The sequence below is a fragment of the Pongo pygmaeus genome, chromosome 1, assembly GCF_028885625.2.
Source record: "Pongo pygmaeus isolate AG05252 chromosome 1, NHGRI_mPonPyg2-v2.0_pri, whole genome shotgun sequence".
Taxonomy (NCBI): Eukaryota; Metazoa; Chordata; class Mammalia; order Primates; family Hominidae; genus Pongo; species Pongo pygmaeus.
Genome location: NC_072373.2, coordinates 76,582,458 through 76,603,900, shown reverse-complemented (window position 1 = coordinate 76,603,900; position 21,443 = coordinate 76,582,458). Strand labels below are relative to the sequence as shown.

Genomic DNA, 21,443 nt, shown 5'->3' with positions numbered 1-21,443 from the left:
ACCTATAGGATGCAATGAGAAGACCATACACAGCATCACTTCTCTGCTATTCCTACCAAAAATGAAAAGCATTAACTAAATCTAATTCTGAGGAAATATGAGACAAACTCAAATTAAGGAGCATTCCACAGAATAACTGTAATCTACTAAAATGTGAAGTCATGGAATCAAGGAAAGACTGAGGAACTCCCCTACTCTGAGAGGGTCAAAGAGGCACAACAACCAAATGCAGTGCTCGATCCTGGACTTCTGCGATAATCACATTTATTGGGACAGCTGGGGAAACTGGAATGGTGTCTGCAGATTCGATGTTAGTAATGTATTAATGTTATTAATACTTTTATAACTTTGACAGTTGTATTATTGTTATATAGAAGAATGTCCTTGGGTCCAGGAATGATACATTCAAATATTAAAGTGATATGGCATCATGTCAATAATTTCCTCTCCAACAGTTCAGAAAAAAAAGTCATTATACTATTCTTGCCAGTTTTCTTTAAGATTGAAATTATTTCAAAATAAGAAGAAAAAATTAAATGGAAGGCATCAAACTTTTTAAGGTAAGGCCCAAGACTACAGAATTTATAACTGAACTATTGTGTATTCCCTGAAAGACATTTGCTTTTAGTGATTTATAAGGTTTCTTAAAAATCAAGTATTCTTTTCCGGCATAAACATATCACTCCCACATGCAAATCTAATCTACAGTGTGAGAAGTGCAGGCAGTGGTTACGCTGGCAGGAGGATGAAGGGGAAGTGGTGGCTGGCAGTAAGCCCTGAGGAGCTCCCGCAGCTCTCCATGCTTCCTGCTCTAGGCTCTGAGTGCAAGGGTGTAAGTCCTTTATGTACACGTACACCCGCCTGCTGCATTCAGGGTTTGTACTCTTTTCTGTATACATATTATACTTCAATAAAATGTAAACTTAAATTTTTTAAAAAACCAGGTGCAGTGGCTCACGCCTATAATCCCAGCAACTTGGAAGGCCAGAGTAGATGGATCACTTGAGCCCAGGAGTTTGAGACCAGCCTGGGCAACATAGTGAGACCTCTTCTCTACAAAAAATCAAAACATGAGGCGGGAGGATCACCTGAGCCTTGGAGGTTGAAGCTACAGTAAGCCGTGATTGCACCACTGCACTCCAGCCTGGGTGACAGAGTGTGACACTGCCTCAATTTAAAAATAAAAAATAAAAAAAGACACAGGCCTTGATCTTAAGAAGTCCACAATCCAGCATAAACAGAAGATGATGACAGCTGTCACAGTTGCATGTCTGACACCCACAAACCAACAGTGAATCACCAGACTAACCTACAAAGAAGCTCTAAATTTGCGGTTCAACAGGAATTCAAGGGAGAAGGTTACTGGGGCCCAGAAAAGTAAATATATATATATATACACATTCACTCACTCCCTGGTTCTCCATACACTCACTCATCAACTCCCCATTTCTTCTTCTCACATAAAAGTCGTAAATGGGTGTCAACATTCTATTTTGCTACCACCTTATTACTACCTTCCTCTCACAATGGGAGGGAACATTCAAAAGATATTTAAAGGGACTTGGTCATAGGAAGCCCCCAGTGGTACCTTAATAGTTGTGAGCATGTCTAAGTGAGCCCACGTGGTGGAGATGTGATGTAAGAGATGGGAAATGAGGGAGTCAGAAGTGGTCTCACCATGTCACTGGCCTCCAGGTTATCACCCAATGTCCATCATTTCCTACCTGCTGCTAGTGAGAAGACCTTGGTGCTCCTTGGACTCAACTTTGGCCTAGGACTTGCCTGAAGCTGTGTGTACAGCTTTAAACCCCAGCTTTCCAGCACTGACCACCATGACAGGACGGAACCCAGTGTCCTGGGGTAAAACCCAAGGGGTAGCAGCTGCACTGGGGAGACATGTACCCAGTCTGGACTAGTCCTTAATGTGTGGTTTTCACCTTCATGAAGGCCTCTCATGCTTCTTTCTTTGACAGGAAGGACTTGGGGGAAGTCCCTCTGATTTCCCCCTGCTGACACTGGTCCGCTTTGGCCGCTTGATGTGTGTGGGCTTCCTGAAGTCTCTGCTGCTGCAGACCAGGGCATATCACTTTGCCCATGGCCAAAGGAAGAAAGGAAAATTTCCACCCACCTGAGATAGGCTGCTTCTATCTTCAGCCTGAGGCAGAGCAGCCATCACTCATCACCAGCACCCCTCAGGTCTTTCTTTGCTGGACTGGTGTCAGGGGCAGGGGCAGGGGCGGGGACAGTTCAATCCAGGAGACCTGGGTTCCAGCTGTGGTTCTGGTTTAGCTGTGCTTCTTCCCTAGCTCTGTGATGACAAGCAAATTATTTTTCATGTCTTCACTTTGGCTTCCTAATCTGGACTATAAGAAGGTATTTTAAAATAATCTCTAAAATCTTCTAGAATATAAATTCCATGAGGATGTCATCTTGCAGCATAAGAGCTCAATAAAATATTTGATCAAGAAATAGTTAGGCTGAGTGCAGTGGCTCACTCCTGTATTTCCAGAACTTTGGGAGGCTGAGGTGGGCGGATCACTTGAGGCCAGGAGTCTGAGATCAGCCTGGCCAACATGGCAAAACTCCATCTCTACTAAAAATACAAAAAAATTAGCTGGACATGGTGACACACACCTGTAATCCCAGCTACTCAGGAGGCTGAAGCATGAGAATCACTTGAACCCAGGAGGCAGAGGTTGCAGTGAGCCAAGATCACACCACTGCACTCAAGCCTGGCCAAAGAGTTAGACTCTTTCAAAAAATAAAAATAAAAAAATTTTAAAAAGGAAATAGTTGGCTGGGTGCGGTGGCTCATGCCTGTAATCCCAGCACTTTGGGAGGCCGAGGCGGGCAGACCACGAGGTCAGGAGTTCGAGACTAGCCTCACCAACACGGTGAAACCCCGTCTCTACAAAAGATACAAAAAATTAGCTGGGTATGGTGGTGGGCGCCTGTAATCCCAGCTACTCAGGAGGCTAAGGTAGGAGAATTGCTTGAACCTGGGAGGTGGAGGTTGCAGTGGGCTGAGATTGTGCCATTGCACTCCAGCCTGGCAATAGAGCAAGATTCCATCTCAAGAAAAAAAAAAAAAGGAAATAATTAAAGGAATCTCTTCTGAGGTCAACTGCCCCATGTCTCATCCACTTGGCCTGCCTCTGATTTCGGCCACAACTATAGTAAACAGACAGTGCCTGCAAAGCTCAGACTCACCTTGTGGCAGTGCCCCATCTCAAGGCCAGCCCTACAAGTCTATCTGCTTTCTGTCTTCGTATCTGGCTCAGCCTCACTGCGTCACAATCTCAAATCCAACAAAAACATTTTACTTCTTCGTCCCTCAAAGTCATTAACTTGTGCATGATCTCAGAGTGTGCAAAGATTTTCTAAACAGAACAAATTAAAAGCATTAAAAGATTTTCTAAATAGAAAGATTTTCTAAATAGAACAAATTAAAAGCATTAACCATAGAAAAGACTAACAATTTGAACTAATATTCCTAAAAAGACATCGTTAGGAGAGTCAAAATGCAACTATGGGCTAAGAAAATATATTTGCAATATATGCATTTAGCAAAGGACTCATATCCAAAATAAAGAACTGCTGCAAGTCAATAAGAGAAAGATCAACAGCCGGCCACCAAAGATTACATATTATTCCATTCACATAGAATTCAAAAATGGGTAAAATTTCCATTAATGGTAACAGAAGTCGGAATAGTGATTATCTTTGAGTGGAGTATTACAGAGAAGGACTACAAGGGGAGGTGCTGGGCTGATGGAAATGATCAGTATCTCAATTTCAGTAATGATTCCACAGGTGTATACAACAGATTTTATGTAAAATTCATCAAGTTGTACACTTTGTACACTTTGCAACAGGTAAGTTGGACTTCAATAAAAAAGAGGGGGCGGGGAATCCAGGCTGTTTAGGTCACATACTCACTCCTGCATCCAAGGGAATACAGCGTGCTGATTGGCTTGGGACGGGGTCCTATGGCCCATCCCGAGGGCTGAGGATGGAGCCCACCCAGACCAAAAATGGACAGAGGAGGGAATCTCCAAGGGGGATTGAGAAGTATTCGCAGAAGATGAGGAAAAAGATGTTCTAAGGGAGACAACTAATTTCTAATGGTCAGGACAGAGGTGGGCCTTTAGCAAGTGGAACTGGAAAACACAGGAGAGAGAGAAAGACAGAGACACAGAGACAGAGAGACAGGGGCAGAGAGATGCAGAGTAACCAGCCGTCAGCTTTCCAATTCTTTGTTCTCACTCCTGTGAGTGAAGCTGCACTTCCTATGCAGGGGTTCTGAAAGGTTTCCCTGTATCTGTGGGGGAACTTGTTTTTCTTTTTGACCATCTGGCATTTTGAGCCTGCTTTTAATTGTTTGGGGAAGTTCCCCACCTTATGAATCTTGACAGGAGGCAGAGTTGCCTCCCACTCTCAGCGCTGAAAATGCCAGTGTTCACGATCTAAGCTCAGCCAAGGAGACAGCAGCACTCCAGAACCACAGAGACCACAGGGCACATCGGTGTGGAGGACTCGGTCATAGAAGAGTCTAGTCCAGCAGTGTCACAGCAGGCCAGTGTTCACAGGGTCAGAGGAGCAAGCAGCAGCAGCCGGCACCCAGCAGCATAGCCTTGCAGTCCTCACACCCCATTCCACGGTGTGATGTTTGGCCCTTTTGCCAGCTGGCAGGCCCCACATCTGATCCTCCCTCCTTCCTGCCAATCCTGTACCCCAGTCTATATCCTTTCAATAGTTCCTTTTTGGCCTAAACCAGCCAATTCATGTACACTGCTTGAAACCAGGAATCCTAACTGATAATAACATGCTTTCAGAAAATTCCCGCTTTTAGTTTATACAGAGAAGCAAAGCCTGAATCCAAAAGAATGCTTCTACTGTGTGAATTTTCCACACCATCATATGGTCACAAGGAAGGTGTCTGCTGGCAAAAGACCCTTAACACCCCACAAATCACCTGACAGGAGGAAAGGGGGACAAGCCAACATGTGTGAATTGCAGTTAGGTCTTCAACTCACCTTATGTTTCATTCTCACCGTAAACCCACAGAATAGGTATTATACTAGTGTGCTCAGGCTGCCATCACAAAGTACCACAGACTGGAGGGCTTAAACCACAGACATTTTTATTTTCTCACAGTTCTGGAGGCAAGAAGTCTAAGGTCAAGATGCCAGAAAATTCTATTTCTGGTAAAACCTCCCTTCCTAGCTTGCAGACGTCCACCTTCTCACTGTGTCTTTGCATGGCCTTTCCTCTGTGTGTGCACAGAGGAAAAGATCTCTGGTATCTCTTCCTCTTCTTACAAGGACACCAGATTAGGGCCCCACCTTCTATGAGCTCATTTAACCGTTACCTTCTTAGAGGCCCTGTTTCCAAATACAGTCACACTGCAGGTTAAGTCAATAAATGAATTATTGGGGGATGCAATTCAATCTGTAACAAGTATTGTCCCAATATTGCAAACAAGAAACATGAGGTTAAAGTTCTTGTCCAAGATCTAGATAAAGCCTTGGCACTTTTCAGTCTGCTTATGGTTTTCAGTCTTTCTTATCAAATCCTGGAAATTCAAGCTTCAAAGTACGAAGCAGAAGAAAAGTATGGTGTATCACAGAGCAGTGAGAAATGAATGAACCTGAGATGAAGCCAGTGTGACTGTCTGCCAGTCAGCCCTGGAGCCAAGGGATGGAATAACCCAGATATATCCACTGGCTCCTCTCCAAGCTCCAGCCGTGCCATGGCTGGCACATCACTGCCTCGTAGCACCTTGGGTCCTGCGTTCGGGTCCTGACTCTCATATGACTTTGTGAGTGCTGACAAGGACTCCCTCCTTGACCAAACTTTAGTCAGGTTCCCCTTCAGCCTTCTTCTCAACTAGGCCTTGTCCTTGACCTGATGAGCCCAGTTTTGGCAATGAATCTTGTTAAGTCCATTTACTGAGATTCTCTCACCCTCAACATCCAATCAAGCTCCTCTTCCTCCACCTAATCAAGTTCCTGTTAGTAATTTTCCATCCACTCCCCGACCATGCTCATTGGCTGTAAATCCCCCCTTATCCCTGATGTATTTGGGTTTCGATCCTCTTACCTATTGCAATAATCATGACCTTTATTGAAATAGTCTTGAATAAAGTCTTCGTTACTGTTTTTCACAGATATCAGGATAATTTTTCTTTAACAGTTTATTAGGGGCAAGACCACGTCTCACATTTCTCCTTACATATCTCCCCAACACATAGTTGTGCTTCAGCTGATGCACTGTCAAGAGGCAAGTGAGTGGTTGGGAGGATGGGTGACACCTAAAAGTCCCATGGCCTAGCTACAGAGAAAAGTCAAAGAGCACCTTGAAGCCTATGAAGAATAGACAGTGGGATGAGCCTTAGGAAAAGGAAGATAGAAGAGAATAAAGCGAAGAAAACAGAGGGTTCCTAGAAGCATGTCAGACTCAATCGGAACCACCCTTACACTATCAATTTGGGACACTCCAGGAGCAAAGGGCCCCAGTCTTGATGGCTTGAGGGCCCCAAGTCCAAGGGGCAGCACTTGGCAAAGGGACAAACACTGGATAATTATTCTGGCCCTGACTTTGGTGCTCTCATCTCTGCGACGTTAGGCAAATCAGCTAACCTCTGTGTCCCTCAGCCTTTCCATGCATGAAATGACAGTAACAATGGCTCCCTCACAGGTGCAAGTAAGAACTTAAGTGAAATAATTTGTTTTCTTTTTTAGTATGCTTGATATTTACTGAGAAGAATGCAAATGCTCTTTCTAACTGGTATTCAGGAGCTGGGTTGAGGGCCTGTTTTTGTTTGTCTGTTTTGTTCATAGTATTTTTGCCTAAATGTGCATAACTGTGGGACTGATAAAATTATGAAAGAAAAATGACAGCTGCGCAAAACTGGTGCATGGAAGAAAAGGAATGTCATGATGTGGGACTGCCAGGTCCACCAGGCCCCTGCAGCAAACCGATGGGGCAGGGAGTAGGTTGGGAGCCAACCAGGCCAAAAGATTGGCTCCTTTGGGAGTTGGTGAGCTGTCCAAATCAATGCCCAGGGAGGTAGGGCCAACCCAGGCTATCCTAGGTTGGTCCTTGTGTCTAAAGGCAGGGTCTGTCGGTGAGACGTGGTGGGTGGTGATAGTGTAGCTCTCTGAGCACATGTAGGCTAAGCAGTGGCAGCAGCTGGGCTGTGGGTGGTCTGCCCAATATGTCACAGCCTCCTGGCCTATAGCTGGGGCTCAGAACACAGTCCAAATTTGCAAAGGAGACATCCTGGGCTGGCCTGAGTAGGCAGCAGCGTGGTTTAAAGCAAGTCCCCTGCCCAGAGACAGGCAAATGGAGCATCTTCCTGAACAAAGACAAGCGCTACAGAGGGATGACGGAGAGAACCAGAGGGCAGAGGAGAGGGAAGGGGACCAAAGGGGCACCTGTTGAGGGTGGGCAGTGGCAGCTTACAGGGCCCTCCCCAACAGGGCCCAAGGTTCTCCCAGCCCAGTAACAATATCTTCATTATCATCCTGGCCAAAACACTGCTTCCTTTCACTGAGGACATTATAAATGTTATTTTTTTATTTTTACTTATTTATTTATTTATTTATTTATTTATTTATTTTTGAGAGAGAGAGAGAAGGTCTCACTCTGTTGCCCAGGCTGGAGTGCAGTGATGTCATTTTGGCTCACTGCAACCTCAGCCTCCTGAATTGCTGGGACCACAGACATGTGCCAGCATGCCCGGCTAATTTTTGTATTTTTAGTAGAGACAGGGTTTCGCCGTGTTGCCTAGGCTGATCTCAAACTCCTAGACTCAAGCGATCCACCCGCCTCAGCCTCCCAAAGTGCTGGGATTACAGTTGTGAGCCATTGTGCCGGGCCACAGATGTTATTTTTAAAGCACACACACATTCCTGGTGGAAGGTAAGTATCCTCAGCACCCATTTCCTGAAATGTCTTTTACTCATCACAACATGGAGATTGTATTATTATCTCTATTTTAAAGACAGGGCAGTATTTTCCTGGGGCAGTATTTCCCAAATTGTCTCCCACGGAATGCTAGTAACAGTACTAAGAGGTAAGTGGTGCTCACTTTTGAAAATGTTCCTGTAGCCAAATATTTTTGAGAAACAATGCAGAGGAATAGTGCATTCGTGAGCATAGACCCAGGAGTCAGAGAGACCTGGGTTTGGGGCCAAGCCCCACTGATTATCGGCTATGTGGGTGCAGCAATAATAATCCTAGCTTCCTTATCTGGGATGTGGGAATAATGAAATACCCACTTCATAAGGTTCGTGTGAGGGTTGATGTTATGAGGTAACAAATGTAAAGCTCTTAGCACATAGCTGATGCAAAAAAAGTCCTCAATAAACAAGAACTCTTATTGGCATTGGAGCAGGTTAAATATTGTTAACATCTTAGAGCTAGACCTGTAATTTTTTTAGGGAGAGATCAATTTTGTTTAGGAAAACATCTTAATAAACCACGTGGAAGCATGGCCAGCAATGAGACTCTGAAGTTACAAGCCATCAATAACCAAGACCAAAACCTAGAAAACCAAGTTTGAAAAAGCCAGAGTCCCATGGAGGGTGAGTACTGATTTCTCTCATTGCCTGACATGATAACAAAGAGGTTCAGGGCACAAAGATGAGATCTCACCTCGGTCTTCACCTCCCTCTTTTTAGTACTACTCCATCCTTTACAGATTCACCTACACACACTCACACATGCACATACACCACTCCCTTTTCAGGAAGAAAGCTACAGGCTCCAGTTAATTAGAAATTCTACTATTTGAGCTTTATTACTTCCTCTTTACTCTCTGAACTTTAAAGGAACACATTTCTGTAAAGTTTAAATTATTTCAATGAGGTGTATTACCTTTTTAACTAGGGGTGGGAGGGAAGCACTTTTTTTTTTTTTTTTTTTTTTTAATGTTGAAGACTCCACTCAGTCATTTGAGCTCCAGGAAGCCTTCCCTGGCCACCCATAAATTAAGAGAAGAGCCCCTCTTCTGAGCTCCCAGAGCACCCACTTCACACCTATGCTACAGAACACACCGCCAAGGATGGAAATTATCCAAAGGTTTGTGTCCATTGATTGCCATGCCAGGCATCCAGCTCTGCTGAAGCACGCAGGGGCCCTGACTTCCTCATCTAGGTATTCTCAACACCTCCACCAGCAGCTGGTAGGCAGCAGAGCTATTGTTACTGAGCTGCCCACGGCAACAATGGATCTATGAATGAACCCGAACATCTTCCCTGGAGAAAAGCACTTGCTTGTCAAGGGAGGAACAGGGGTCTGAAATGCTAACCCCTGCCCTATAGTATGGGTGTGCATACGGTGCACCTTCCAAAGCCCAGAGTGGCATTCTTATTACATCCCGGAAACCCCCTGGTCAGGGGCTTTTGGGGTGACATCCAATATGTAAATACCAGGGTCGGGTCCTGCTGAGTGGCATAACAGTGCCATATGTGAAAGTTCCACCAGCAGCAGAGGGCTCTTTCATTAGTCATTTCACTGCACACAGCTGTAAGGAATCTGGCGAAGCTTGATTTGGCTGGGAGGAGTGCATTTTCCACTTGTAGGCGTCTTGAAAACTTTCATACTAAAAAAAAAAAAAAAATTAACAACAAGAAAATCATCATAGTCCAAAATGAGAAGCCAGAAATTGAAGGTGGAGAGCCAGGGTAGCAAACATAATGGAGGGACTCCAAGACCGGGCTTCCACCAGGACCCTACACTGACTCACTGATGTGTAATGGCCATGGCAAGCCTTACATGTAAATAGAGATCCTAACATGTCCCAGAAGTAGTGGCTGTGGAAGCCTGGGCAGATGCCAGGCAGTATTCTAAGGTTAAGCATTGCTATGGTTTGAATGTGTCCCCCAAATTTCATGTGCCAGAAACTTAATTCCCAAATTCACATATCGATGACATTTGGAGGTAGGGCCTTTGGGAGGGAATTAGGATTAAATAAGGCCATGAGTGTGTGGCCTCCACAGTGGGGCTGGTGGCTTTATAAGAAGAGTTAGAGTAACCTAGCCGGGTGCTATGGCTCACACCTGTAATCCCAGCACTTTGGGAGGCCAAGGCGGGCGGATCACGAGGTCAGGAGATCGAGACCATCCTGGCTAATACGGCGAAACCCCGTCTCTACCAAAGAAATACAAAAAAATTAGCCAGCTACTTGGGAGGCTGAGGCAGGAGAGTGGCCTGAACCTGGGAGGTGGAGCTTGCAGTGAGCCGAGATCACACCACTGCACTCCAGCCTGGGTGACAGAGCGAGACTCTGTCTCAAAAAAAAAAAAAAAAAAAAGAAGAGTTAGAGTAACCCAAGTGGACAAGCCTGCTCTTGCCCCCTTGCCATGTGATGCCCTCTGCCACGTGAGGATGCAGCAAGAAGGCCTTCACCAAATGCCAGCACCATGTGCTTGGACTTCCCAACCTCCAGAACTGTAAGCAATAAATTTCTTGTCTTTATAAATGATCCAGTGTGTAGAATTCTGTTACAGCAATGGACTGAGACAGGCATGATTTGGGGTACAGAGAAGGACAACTGAGAGGTCACAGAAGAGAGAGGAGGGTGGAAGCTGGGGGAGAGGCACTGATGGAACCAGCTTCCACCCTTCCCTGCAGGGCTTGGAAAGACCCATGACGACACAAAGGAGAATAAAAGGAAGCGGCCCTAATTGCCATGGCTGAGTCAGGGTCAGGAGGCTAGGACTGCTTTATGTCCCTGCTATAATGGACTTATGGGTTTTTTAAGATTTTTAAAAATAGATTAACTATAGCTCCTAGAGCTGACTCTACTGATAACTTTGCCCTGGACTCCCTCCCTGATTTTGACCTTAGTTTTTGTGGTGAGGGGTGATGAGAGGCTGCAGTCCAAATGGAATGCAGTTTGCCTGTCCTCTATCAGCATCAATGCATTGCCTTTCCCCCGATTTTCACCTCATGATATATTTATGCATTTAACGCATGTTTATTGAGTGAGCTGCATGCAGCAAAATGCACGTAAAAAGCAATTTTTTTTTCTTTTTTCTTTGTCCTTTCAACTCCTCTCTCTGGATTTGCCTTGTCCCTGCACTTGAGATGAAAGCCAACAAATACCACAGATTTTCTAGCCACTTAAATAAGGAGGCTCTTTAAAACAAACAAACAAACAAAAAAGTAAAAAACAGTCTACTCAACCTGAAGCTTCTCCCCTCTCAGACGCCTTCACTTCAGGTTTGGAAACTCGGTACCAAGGAGGAAGGCATGGACTTCACCATTTTCTCTCCTCCACCTCTCGTAGCCAGCTGCTAATTCTCAAGCCTCAAGCTGTGAGAGATTGAGAACTGAGGGAAAGGACACAGTAGTTCACGGCTCTTACTGTCATGACACAGCCTTGGTGCCCTCTGGGTTTAGCATGTTTTCCAACGCTTTCCTTTCCAGTCTCACTTAGGCATATTGCAGTTAAAGAATATGGCCACCAGGTGGCAGTAAAGGCCTTTTTTTCCTTGCCAGTAGACCCTACCCTCCGGTTTTATACGGCTACATAATTTCTTTAAGATGATGTCAAATATGCTTTCCCTACATTTCAAAAGAAAAGAAAGTAAACACTTAAAACCACAAACTGGTCAACTTAGCAAAAACTAAATATAATTTAAAGATGATGCCCTAGGGAATAAACGTTTAAAGAAAACCTCCCAAGTTGTTAATTATATAATTACATAACTAATTTACTAAGTCTTTCTCTTCCTCAAATTATTACTGTGTAAGTCTAAATCTTATTCCCAGATCTTGATCATAATTTACCTTTCCTTAATTTAGAGTCAGAAACTTTTCCCCAAAGGCTCCCTGTATTAATAATAACTATTATACTAATAATATCTATTTGTTTTTTACTATATACCAGTTACAGTTATGTTACAGTCACTACTTATAGTTATGTGTTGACTACACACAGACTACACACTGTGATAAAACCTAACTGCGGTATTATTTTATCCTCACACCACCCCTACAAGATAATTACTCGTGTCACCACCACTGCCCCTGCCCACATTTAGGGTTGCCAGAAAAAATATAGGCCGCACAGTTAAATTTGAATTTCAGATAAACAACAAATAATGTTTTAGCATATGTCCCATGCACCATTAGGGACATAGTTATTGCATGGGGCATAAATATTTTATGGGACATATTTACACTAAAAAATAATTATCTGAAATTCAGCTTTAACTGGACATCCTAGATTCTTATTTGATAAATTTGGCAACCTGACCCCCATTTTATGGATAAGGAAACTGAACCTCCAGGAAGCTAAGCAATGTAATGAAGGCTAAGAGCTGGTAAGCAGCACTGTGGAGCTGTGAACCCCAGACCCTCCGAACCAGGTTCCCTCCATACCATACTGCCCCTCCTTGTTGTCTAGTGAATTCTTCTCATCTGCCAGCTGCTGGTAAAATAATCTGCCATCCTCAAGTAAAATAATCCTTGTCACTGTTCTCAACTAAACAGAAGAAAAGCTTTTCTTCCCAGCCAAGAAAGAGTCACTGAAAGACAAATTCTCATGACTGATTTTCCCATACCTGTCTTCCTTGCCAATTTACCGTTTTTGGAAAAAAAAAAATGAAAATCCCCCTTATTTTTTTCCACACTGATATTCATATTTTTGTAACTATTTCAAGGCTACCTCTAGTAAACTGAAATGTAAATACAACAGTCCATCCCAATGTGTTCTTCTGGCTTAATTACCTGAAACATAATACAGTAATTTAAAACTACACATAAAGAAAAAAACAAAACAAAATAAAACTGTAATGTCATTGCACTATGAGGATATCAAAACTTTTTGTTGTTGGTTTTTTCCCAGCCATATCTTCCAATATTTGAATGATGACAGACTTAGTCAACTTGTATTCCACTGCAGGATTTACTGTCCTGCACATAATAGGAAAATAAAGCCATGTTACAGTCCCACAGCTATACCAGAACACCTCTCCCCTACAATGTCAAGGTTAGTCCCTAGCAGAAAAAAAGCGGCAACAAAGGAACATTTAAAGGAGTTTAAACATGCAAAGTGCTTAGAACAGTGCCAGCCAAATAGTAAGTGCTCAGTAGATGTGAGCTAGCGTTATTATTAACACCTACAGACATTACTAATGGCCAGACCCAGAAATGGCTTTGCATTAATAACTAACAAGCCAAAAACAATGCAGAATGAGAGAGTAGGAATGGTGGTGCCCAGAGTAAAAAAAAAATAGGACTGGGAGAGAATGGAGAAAGGCCATTCGTTCATTCAACAACCATGTCATGAGTGAGTGCTATGTGCCAGCCTTAAAGGGATGGGGAGCCCAGTGAGAGAGGCAGGTCTTTGTAGTATGGTGTGATAATTGTGCACTGGAGAGAGCAATGCCCAGTACAGCATGGGAGTACAGAAAAGGGGAACCTTGGCCAGTATAGGAGGTCAAAATGAGGTCAGGGAAACTTTGCAGAGTGAGACCTCAGCTGACTCTTACTGACCCAGTAACTGCTGACCAGGCTGAGGCTGAGAAGATGGCACATTCCAAGCAGTGCAGGCAACAGCAAGCAAAGGTGCAGACTTAAAACAACAAAGTGTGTGCAGAGGAGGGGGAGACAATTCTCTTTGGAAAACCAGCCAATTACTAAGCAATGTAAAGTTACTGGAATGACAGAACACCCATCTGTGGGTCCCTGCATAAGGAAGTACAAATGCAAGACTTCTTCCATCTTCAACCAACAGGAGTAAGACGGTGGACACCACCAGATGAGAGAGTTGATGTCGTGGAGAAAGGAGGTTTGTCAGCTTCATGTTAACCACTGAAGAGATGTTACATGTTACATATATATATACATATATATATCTATATATGATTTTTTTTTTTAGACGGAGTCTCCCTCTGTCGCCCACGCTGGAGTGCAGTGGTGCAATCTCGGCTAACTGCAACCTCCGCCTCCCAGGTTCAAGTGATTCTCCTGCCTCAGCCTCTTTACATGTTAAATCTTAATTAAGTTATTAATACCACTTACAAAGAAATTCATTCTCACCAATAATGGGGCTTTCACATTGATCCTCATAAGCACCCTCCCTAAATCTAAAATAATAGATTTTATTATTCCCACCTTACATATGAGAAAATGGATTTCCAAAGGGATTAAAGGATTTTTCTCAAAATTATATAGCCAATAACAAGAAGAGTAGAAGTTGATCTTCAATGTTGTGCATTATTTTATTCCCCTTCTTTTCCACCTCTTTAATTAAAACACAGCCTTCAAGACCCTGCTTGAATCCCACCTCCTCTGCAAAGCTCTCCCTCCCTCCCCCACAGCACATGACATAGAGCCTTTCATATACCAAGTATGCAATAACAGCTTGATGACTGGTGATAATGATCAAGTAGCAACTGTCAGCCTGTGTGGATGCCTTGTGACCACTGGATAAAGGGGCGACTGCAGTGGTCTGGACTCAGGAAAGAAGTCCCCTAGGAAGGACTAGGCTTTGAGCCAGGTCTTGAAGAAACTGGTAGCTGTGAACTGGTGGAAGTATATGGGGTAGGAAGGAGAACATCCCACTGGTGATGGAGAAGTAACAATTTGTACAAAGACACAGAAGCAAAGTGAACCAAAACTATGCCTATCTTCTATGTCTCTGCCTTTAATATTATCCTTAGCAAATCCTTTATAATTAGAGAGTGTCTTCGTCTGTTTATGCCACTGTAACAAAACACCTGAGACTGGGTAATTTGTTAACAATAAAAAATTTATTTCTCACAGTTCTGGAGGCTGGGAAATCCAAGATCAAGGTGCCAGCAGTTTTGGTGGCTGGAAAGGGCCTGGTCTCTGCTTCCAAGGAGGTACCTTAAACACTGTGTCCTGACATGGTAGGAGGGACAGAAGGGCAAAAAGGGGGGTGAATGCTGTATCCTCATGGCAGAAGAACAGAAAAGAACAAACACTCCCTCAAGCTCTTTTGTAAGGACCCTAATTCCATCCAGGAAGGCTCTGCTCTCAGGACTTAGGCCTGTCATCTTAACACTATCACCTTGGTGATTAAGTTTTAACATATGAACTTGGGGGAACACATTCAGACCACACCAGAAAGAAATACACAATTCTGGACAAAGTATTTCTTCTCTTTACTTGCTTCTTTAGTCCATACATATTTTGAGTGCTTCTCATGGGCAAGACTCTATGGGAAGCATAAAGATGAATCAAACACAGCTCTTCCCTCATGGACAATGTGTTCACTAAAAGAGGAAGACCTATGCGTAACTATCTATAATGAAAGGCACAAACTGGAAACAGCCATAAACAAGCTATGAGCTGCTACTAGTGCTTACCACTTCAAAGCAGGGATCTTGGTGGGCCGGTGGGCCCAATGTTATTCTATGAGTTCTTATGAAAGAGGTGCAATAAAGTCAGAGAGAAACTGGCCATTCCCTTCCTGGAAGCAATGCTGTTGATGCTGGATTTTCAAGGGTACAATTTTCATGGCTTAAGATAGGTTCTGGGCCATTCTAGGCAGAGGGAACCACATGAGAAAAGATACAAAGGAGGAGAAGTTCCAGGTCCCAAAAAAAAAGTGAGGAATTTGGTTTTACTGCAACATTAAGATAAAAAGAAAAGAATGGAAAATGAAGTTGCAAATGTGGATGAAACCGGGTCATACAGTGGAAAGAATATGAAACTTTGAATTCCTAAAACAGAATTCCAATTCTGCCACTTACTGTCTACGTGACCTCAGGCAAATTACTTAAATCCTTTGAGCCTCAGTTGCTTCATCTGAAGAATGGGACCAGACAGGTGGATTTTCAGGCATGCAATAAGGTGGCACCCCTTCAATCAGAGATTCTTTAAATATTTCTTATTCTTTAAATATTCAAGTTTTTCAAAGGAGAGGTTGAGCATTGAGTCATACAATGACTCCTAGCCTTTCCTCCACTGTCCCAGGAATTGTCAATATTCCACCCAGCCACATATGACCCTGTGGCTAATCTGAGTCCTCTCCTTTCTTTTAACTGGGTACAAAAGTTCCCTGTGGATTTGATTTTTGATGATGTCTTGGTATTTTTTTATAGATTGTGAATTTGAACTTCTGCCCTCTGGCTTACACTTGGCTCAGTGCAGCTCAGGGAGTGGTTTGAGGGTTAAGGGTATTACTGACTTAGAGTGCTCCTTAAGAATAGCTGTTTCTGTGTGACCATTGACAGAAGAGGAAAAACAAGCTATGGAGACTGGCTAGGGGGTCATTTAGAAAGACTATTTCATAATCCATAAAAAGCAACTCGAGGCCTGAAATAAGAGAATAGCACTGGGAATAGGGAAGAAAGGATAGATTGAAAAGCTCCCATGGAAATGGAATCCCCAGGATTTAGCAAATAATTGTATGTTAGATGAGGCAAAGAATGAGGTTGAAATCTGGTTCTAGGAAGATGGCAAAGCCATTAACACAACTAGCGATATGGGGAAGAGCAGATTTAGAAGCAAAGTCAATGAATCTGTTTGGGACACAGTTGGAGGAGCCAGCAATCATAAAAACAGACATCAGGCAGTTAAAAATTCAGCCCTGTTCAAGAAAGAAACATGATAGAGTAAATGGTTAATGCACACACAGCCTTTGTATGTTCCAGGTGGTTCTATGAACTAGAACTAGAGGTGGTTCTATGAACTAGAGGATGAGCCTGGACACTGTGACCAAACCATGGACTGTTCCCACATTCTACAACTTGCATTCACTCCTTGTAAATCTCTTGATGAATTTTTCACACATTCTGGCCTCAGTTACGTGGATATGGTCCCCAAAAGATGTGAAAGTCCTTACTGGGGCAAGAGAACTCTTTCTCTCCCCTGTTGAGGTTTGAGTCTTCAAAATGAACTGATAATAGACTGATTAACTGGAGAAAAGGCATACAGACTTATCAAGTGCATGGAGCATCACAGGAAAGTGAGTACCCAATAATCCAACGTGCTGTATCAATAGAAGTTTATATACTCAGATAATAACCTGGAACAAAATTCATCTGGGCTATGGGTGTGGCGTCAACTCTAACGTTCCTTCCTTCGAGTCAGTCTTCCCTGTTTGATGAGATTATAGGGAGTGGGGCTCAAGTCAGTTGCTTCCTTCTGGAGGAGCTTCCCTTAGTCAGACACGGAAACTTCAGAAAAAGTGCTTCCCTTTGTCAGATATGGGAACTTCAGAAAAAGTTCCTCCCTGTGTTTCAGGAGAGGCAGATAGGCAAGAGACAGCGGGCAGGAGGTGGTCAGAGATACCTTGTTTCCATGGCTGCTTCTTTAGTTCAAAATACTCAGCATGTCAAAATGCCATACTTAGGAGTGTTGTTTTCTGAGCTTTAACATTCTAATCCCCAGAACCTGTAAATGTGCTACTTTACATGGTCAAAGGGACTTTGCAACTATGATTAAATAAAAGACTTTTAAATAGAGAGATTATTCTGGATTATTCGGTGGGCCCAATGTAATCCCATGGGTTCATTTTTTAAATTTTTATTTTACTTTGAGACAGGGTCTTGCTCTGTCACCCAGGCTAGAGTGCAGTGGCACAACACAGCTCACTGCAGCCTCAACCTCCCGGGCTCAAGCAATTCTCCCAACTCGGCCCCCTGAGTAGCTGGGACTACAGGTGCACACCACCACACCCAGCAGATTTTTTCATTTTTTTGTAGAGACAAGGTCTTGCTATATTGCCAGGGCTGCTCTCAAACTCCTGGGCTCAAATGATCCTCCTGCATCAGCCTCCCGAAGTGTTAGGATTACTGGCATGAGCCACTGTGCACAGCTCCCATGGGTTCTTATAAGGGGGATGCAAGACAGTCAGAGAGAGAGAGACTGGAAGATGCTATACTGTAGGCTCTGAAGATGAAGAAAAACGCCATGCAGGAGGAACACAGCCCTCCTGATGCTTTGATTTTAGCCCTGTGAAACCCAATCTGGACTTGTCACCTTCAGAACTATGATAATAAATTTGTATTGTTTAAGCCACTACATTTGTAGTAATTTGTCATAGCACCAACAAAAAATCAATACAATAGTCATAGTGAATGGCCTAGGTCTCATGGTCAATGGATTAGCACTTGAAACGTTAAAGGCTGTGGACAGATAACCTTTCAGAATAACTGATGGTTAGTCTACAGCTGTGGTTCTCAACCAGGGATGATTTTTCCCTACCCTCCCAAAGGATATTTGGCAATGTCTGGAGATACTTTTGATTGTCACAACTGGGGAGTGGCTGCTACTGGCATCTAGTGGGTAGAGACCAGGATGCTGCTAAACATTCCACAATGCACGGGAGAGCCCCCCACCCCCTGACCCGACAACAAAGAATTACCTGGTACAAAACTTCAATAGTGATGAAGTCAAGAAACCCTCTCTTACAGACTGCAACTAAGTTCAGAAACTACACTGACAGTGTAAAGAATGTCATCGGGAAAAAAGAGAGACATGAGATTTTTCTACCATGTATGAAGTCGTTTTGACAGAAAAATGAAACCTGACTCTGCTAAGTCTCTAGAGTCAATTATAATCATGCATCCCTTAACGACAGCAATACATTGTGAGAAATGTGTTGTTAGGTGATTTCACTGTGTAAACATCACAGAGTGTACTTACACAACCTGGATGGTATAATCTACCACATACTTAGGCTATATGGTATAGCCTATTGCTCCTAGACTACAAACCTGTAAAGCATGTTACTGTACTGAAAACTGTAGGCAACTGCTACACAATAGTGTGTACTGCAACATATCTAAACATAGAAAAGGTAATGTGTTGTGCTACCATGTTACAATGGCTATATAACTAAGCAATGGGAATCTTTCAACTCCATTATAATCTTTTTTTTGAGATAGAATCTTGCTTTGTTGCCCAAGCTGAAGTGGTGCAATCTTGGCTCACTGCAACCTTCACCTCCCAGGTTCAAGCGATTCCTGCCTCAGCCTCCCAAGCAGCTGGGATTACAGGCGCCCACCACCACACCTGGCTAATTTTTTTATTTTAGTAAAGACAATGTTTTGCCATGTTAGCCAGGCTGGTCTCGAACTCCTGGCCTCAAGTGATCCACCCGCCTCGGCCTCCCAAAGTGCTGGGATTACAGGCGTGAGCCACCACGCCCGACCTCTTTTATAATCTTATGGGACTACCATCCAAAATGGTTCATCGTTGACAGAATATTTTCTTATGAGGGGCATGACTGTACTAATTTACCAGAAACAGAAAATGGAGGACACTGTTATATAGGACTACAGGCATCCAAATCCATAAAAATCTACAGCACAAAGTACTCAGTTTTTCAAATGATTGCCAGGATAACAAAACAGAGAGGGACATGGAAGGGGAATCTATGGAATAAAAGATTTAAGAGAAAAAGGAACCAACTACAATATGTGCAGCTGATTTTTATCTTAATTCAAACAAATAAGCTGTAAAAAATGTGCATATACATTTATGAGATAATTATAAATTTAAATACTGACTAGTTTATATTAATGAATTATTGCTAATGTTAGGTGAATTTATTGTTTTGTGGTTACTTTTTAAAAAGGAATTATTATCTATAGAACTACATATTGAAATATTTACAGATGAAATAACATATTGGCTGGGAGCAGTGGCTCACGCCTGTAATTCCAGCACCTTCGGAGGCCAAGGCAGGAGGATCACCTGAGGTCAGGAATTCGAGACCAGCCTGGCCAACATGGTGAAACCCCATATCTACTAAAAATACAAAACTTGTGGCCAGGCATGATGGCAGGTGCCTGTAATCCCAGCTATTTGGGAGTCTGAGGCTGGAGAACTGACTGAATCTGGGAGGCAGACGTTGCAGTGAGCCAAGATTGTGCCACTGCACTCCAGCCTGGGTGACAGAGCAAGACTCTAAGAAAAAAAAAAAAAAGAAAGAAATAACATAACAAATTTGCTCCAAAATAATACAGGAGAGAGGATGTGTGTAAAACAAGATCAGGCCACATGCTGCTAAATGTCAAAGCTGGACATAAAGTACATGGGGACTTATTACACTATTATCTCTACTTTTATGTATCTTTGAAATTTTTTTCATGTTAAAACATTTCTTTTAAAAAAGAGTATTATGAAAGTATCTGGTTTCTATGAAAAATGATTATTTTTCCAAAAGAGAGAAAAGACTGGCCCCCCTCTTTCCTGTATTTCCTCACCTCTCCAAATAATCTGCTCACATTTGTCACACTTAGACATGTGCTCCCGACCCAAACAGAAAAGAAAAAGTAACCAGAATTCTCGTAGCATCTGTTAGGTGCTAAGTAAGTAGAAAGAGTTCTAGTTTAAAATGTGTGACATTCACTTGTGAAGACAGAGAAGCTGACAGGGGACCTCGTCCTTTGTTAGATGCTGCTCTGCTCAGTCTCCATGGCTCTTGGAAATAAGAGCCCAAAGAGAAACTGGTCCTAAAGAGACAGATCCAAGACTGAGCACAGGCTACGCCACAAACTCCACCAGCTCTGAGGCCAAGACCATGTGGGGTGTGAATGGCAGCACCCAGCACTGTGCCTGCTGATTGGTGGCGCTTTATAAATGTTTGAGAAGGGAGACAGGAAGTTGATTTAGTGGGTTTAGTTTTTAAGTGGGTCTGAATAAAAGGTGAGCTTTTGCAATATCCTCTAATCCCCCTCATATATCCTTGCTGCAGAAGGAAAAGTTAAGTGAGAATGTAATTGCCAAGACCCCTTTAAAGTGACATTGGTCATAGCAAATGTAGCAGCAAATGTCTTAGTAAGAACTTTTAGGACGTGCTGGGCTGACGCTGTCAGCTGCTGCTTTGTAAAAATAAGCCCTATAATTAGATAGTTACTCCTTATGAAGCCCACTCAAGTGCTATCCTTTATTTTTAACCTTTATCACAGTCCTCAAGACAGTGTGTGCCGGGCCTCGCCCACAGCTGCTGAGTCAAACCCCAGCGGACGCCACCCTTCCTGCTCCCGGCTGCGTTCCGCTAAAAAAAGGCCTGCCAGCTCCCTACGCAATGGAACGCGGGGTCTGAGCACACAGACGGTTGCAGGGAATCTAATACCCAGGCAGCACTGAGAAAGAACAGCTGCGCCAAATTTGAATCTTCTTTATTTACTCAGCCAGACAGCTAACACACACAAATAACATTTTGTTTCATCTTGAATGCACAGAATTCACAACTGCTTTCTTAGCTCACTCCTGTTGCTCAACAATCCTTTTTTACACTTGCATGTATAATGTAAGTAACTTTCACAGTCTTCCACTTTCTCTGTATCAAGTGATATTATGAACCTGTTGGCATAGTTAGTTGAGACAATGAACATTTAATAATCTTGTGGGTCAGGAGTGGGAATGCCAGAGGAATGCTTATAGCAAAGTCAAGGGAAAGTATTATAGGGCAAAGGGATGTAATGGGGATTTCATTATATTTC

General features: G+C 43.2%; 3 long non-coding RNA genes across 3 annotated transcripts in view; 1 reads left to right on the top strand and 2 right to left on the bottom strand.

The window, feature by feature from the left end:
- Window positions 1-1,080: 1,080 nt before the first annotated feature.
- LOC134737790 (uncharacterized) lies at window positions 1,081-5,574 on the bottom strand. The gene is made up of 3 exons (XR_010123049.1): window positions 5,037-5,574; window positions 3,211-3,380; window positions 1,081-2,308 (listed from the first exon to the last, which is right to left on the bottom strand). It is a non-coding gene; the product is annotated as an uncharacterized LOC134737790 (long non-coding RNA).
- Window positions 5,575-5,581: 7 nt separating this feature from the next.
- The window catches only part of LOC129010338 (uncharacterized), a 62,942-nt gene continuing 47,080 nt past the window's right edge, over window positions 5,582-21,443 (bottom strand). The window contains exon 3 of the long non-coding RNA XR_008492981.2: window positions 5,582-9,610. This is a non-coding gene — a long non-coding RNA (uncharacterized LOC129010338). The remainder of the gene's footprint in view (window positions 9,611-21,443) is intronic.
- LOC129010382 (uncharacterized) lies at window positions 10,319-13,978 on the top strand. Its single transcript, XR_008492989.2, has 3 exons — window positions 10,319-10,460; window positions 13,754-13,807; window positions 13,898-13,978. It is a non-coding gene; the product is annotated as an uncharacterized LOC129010382 (long non-coding RNA).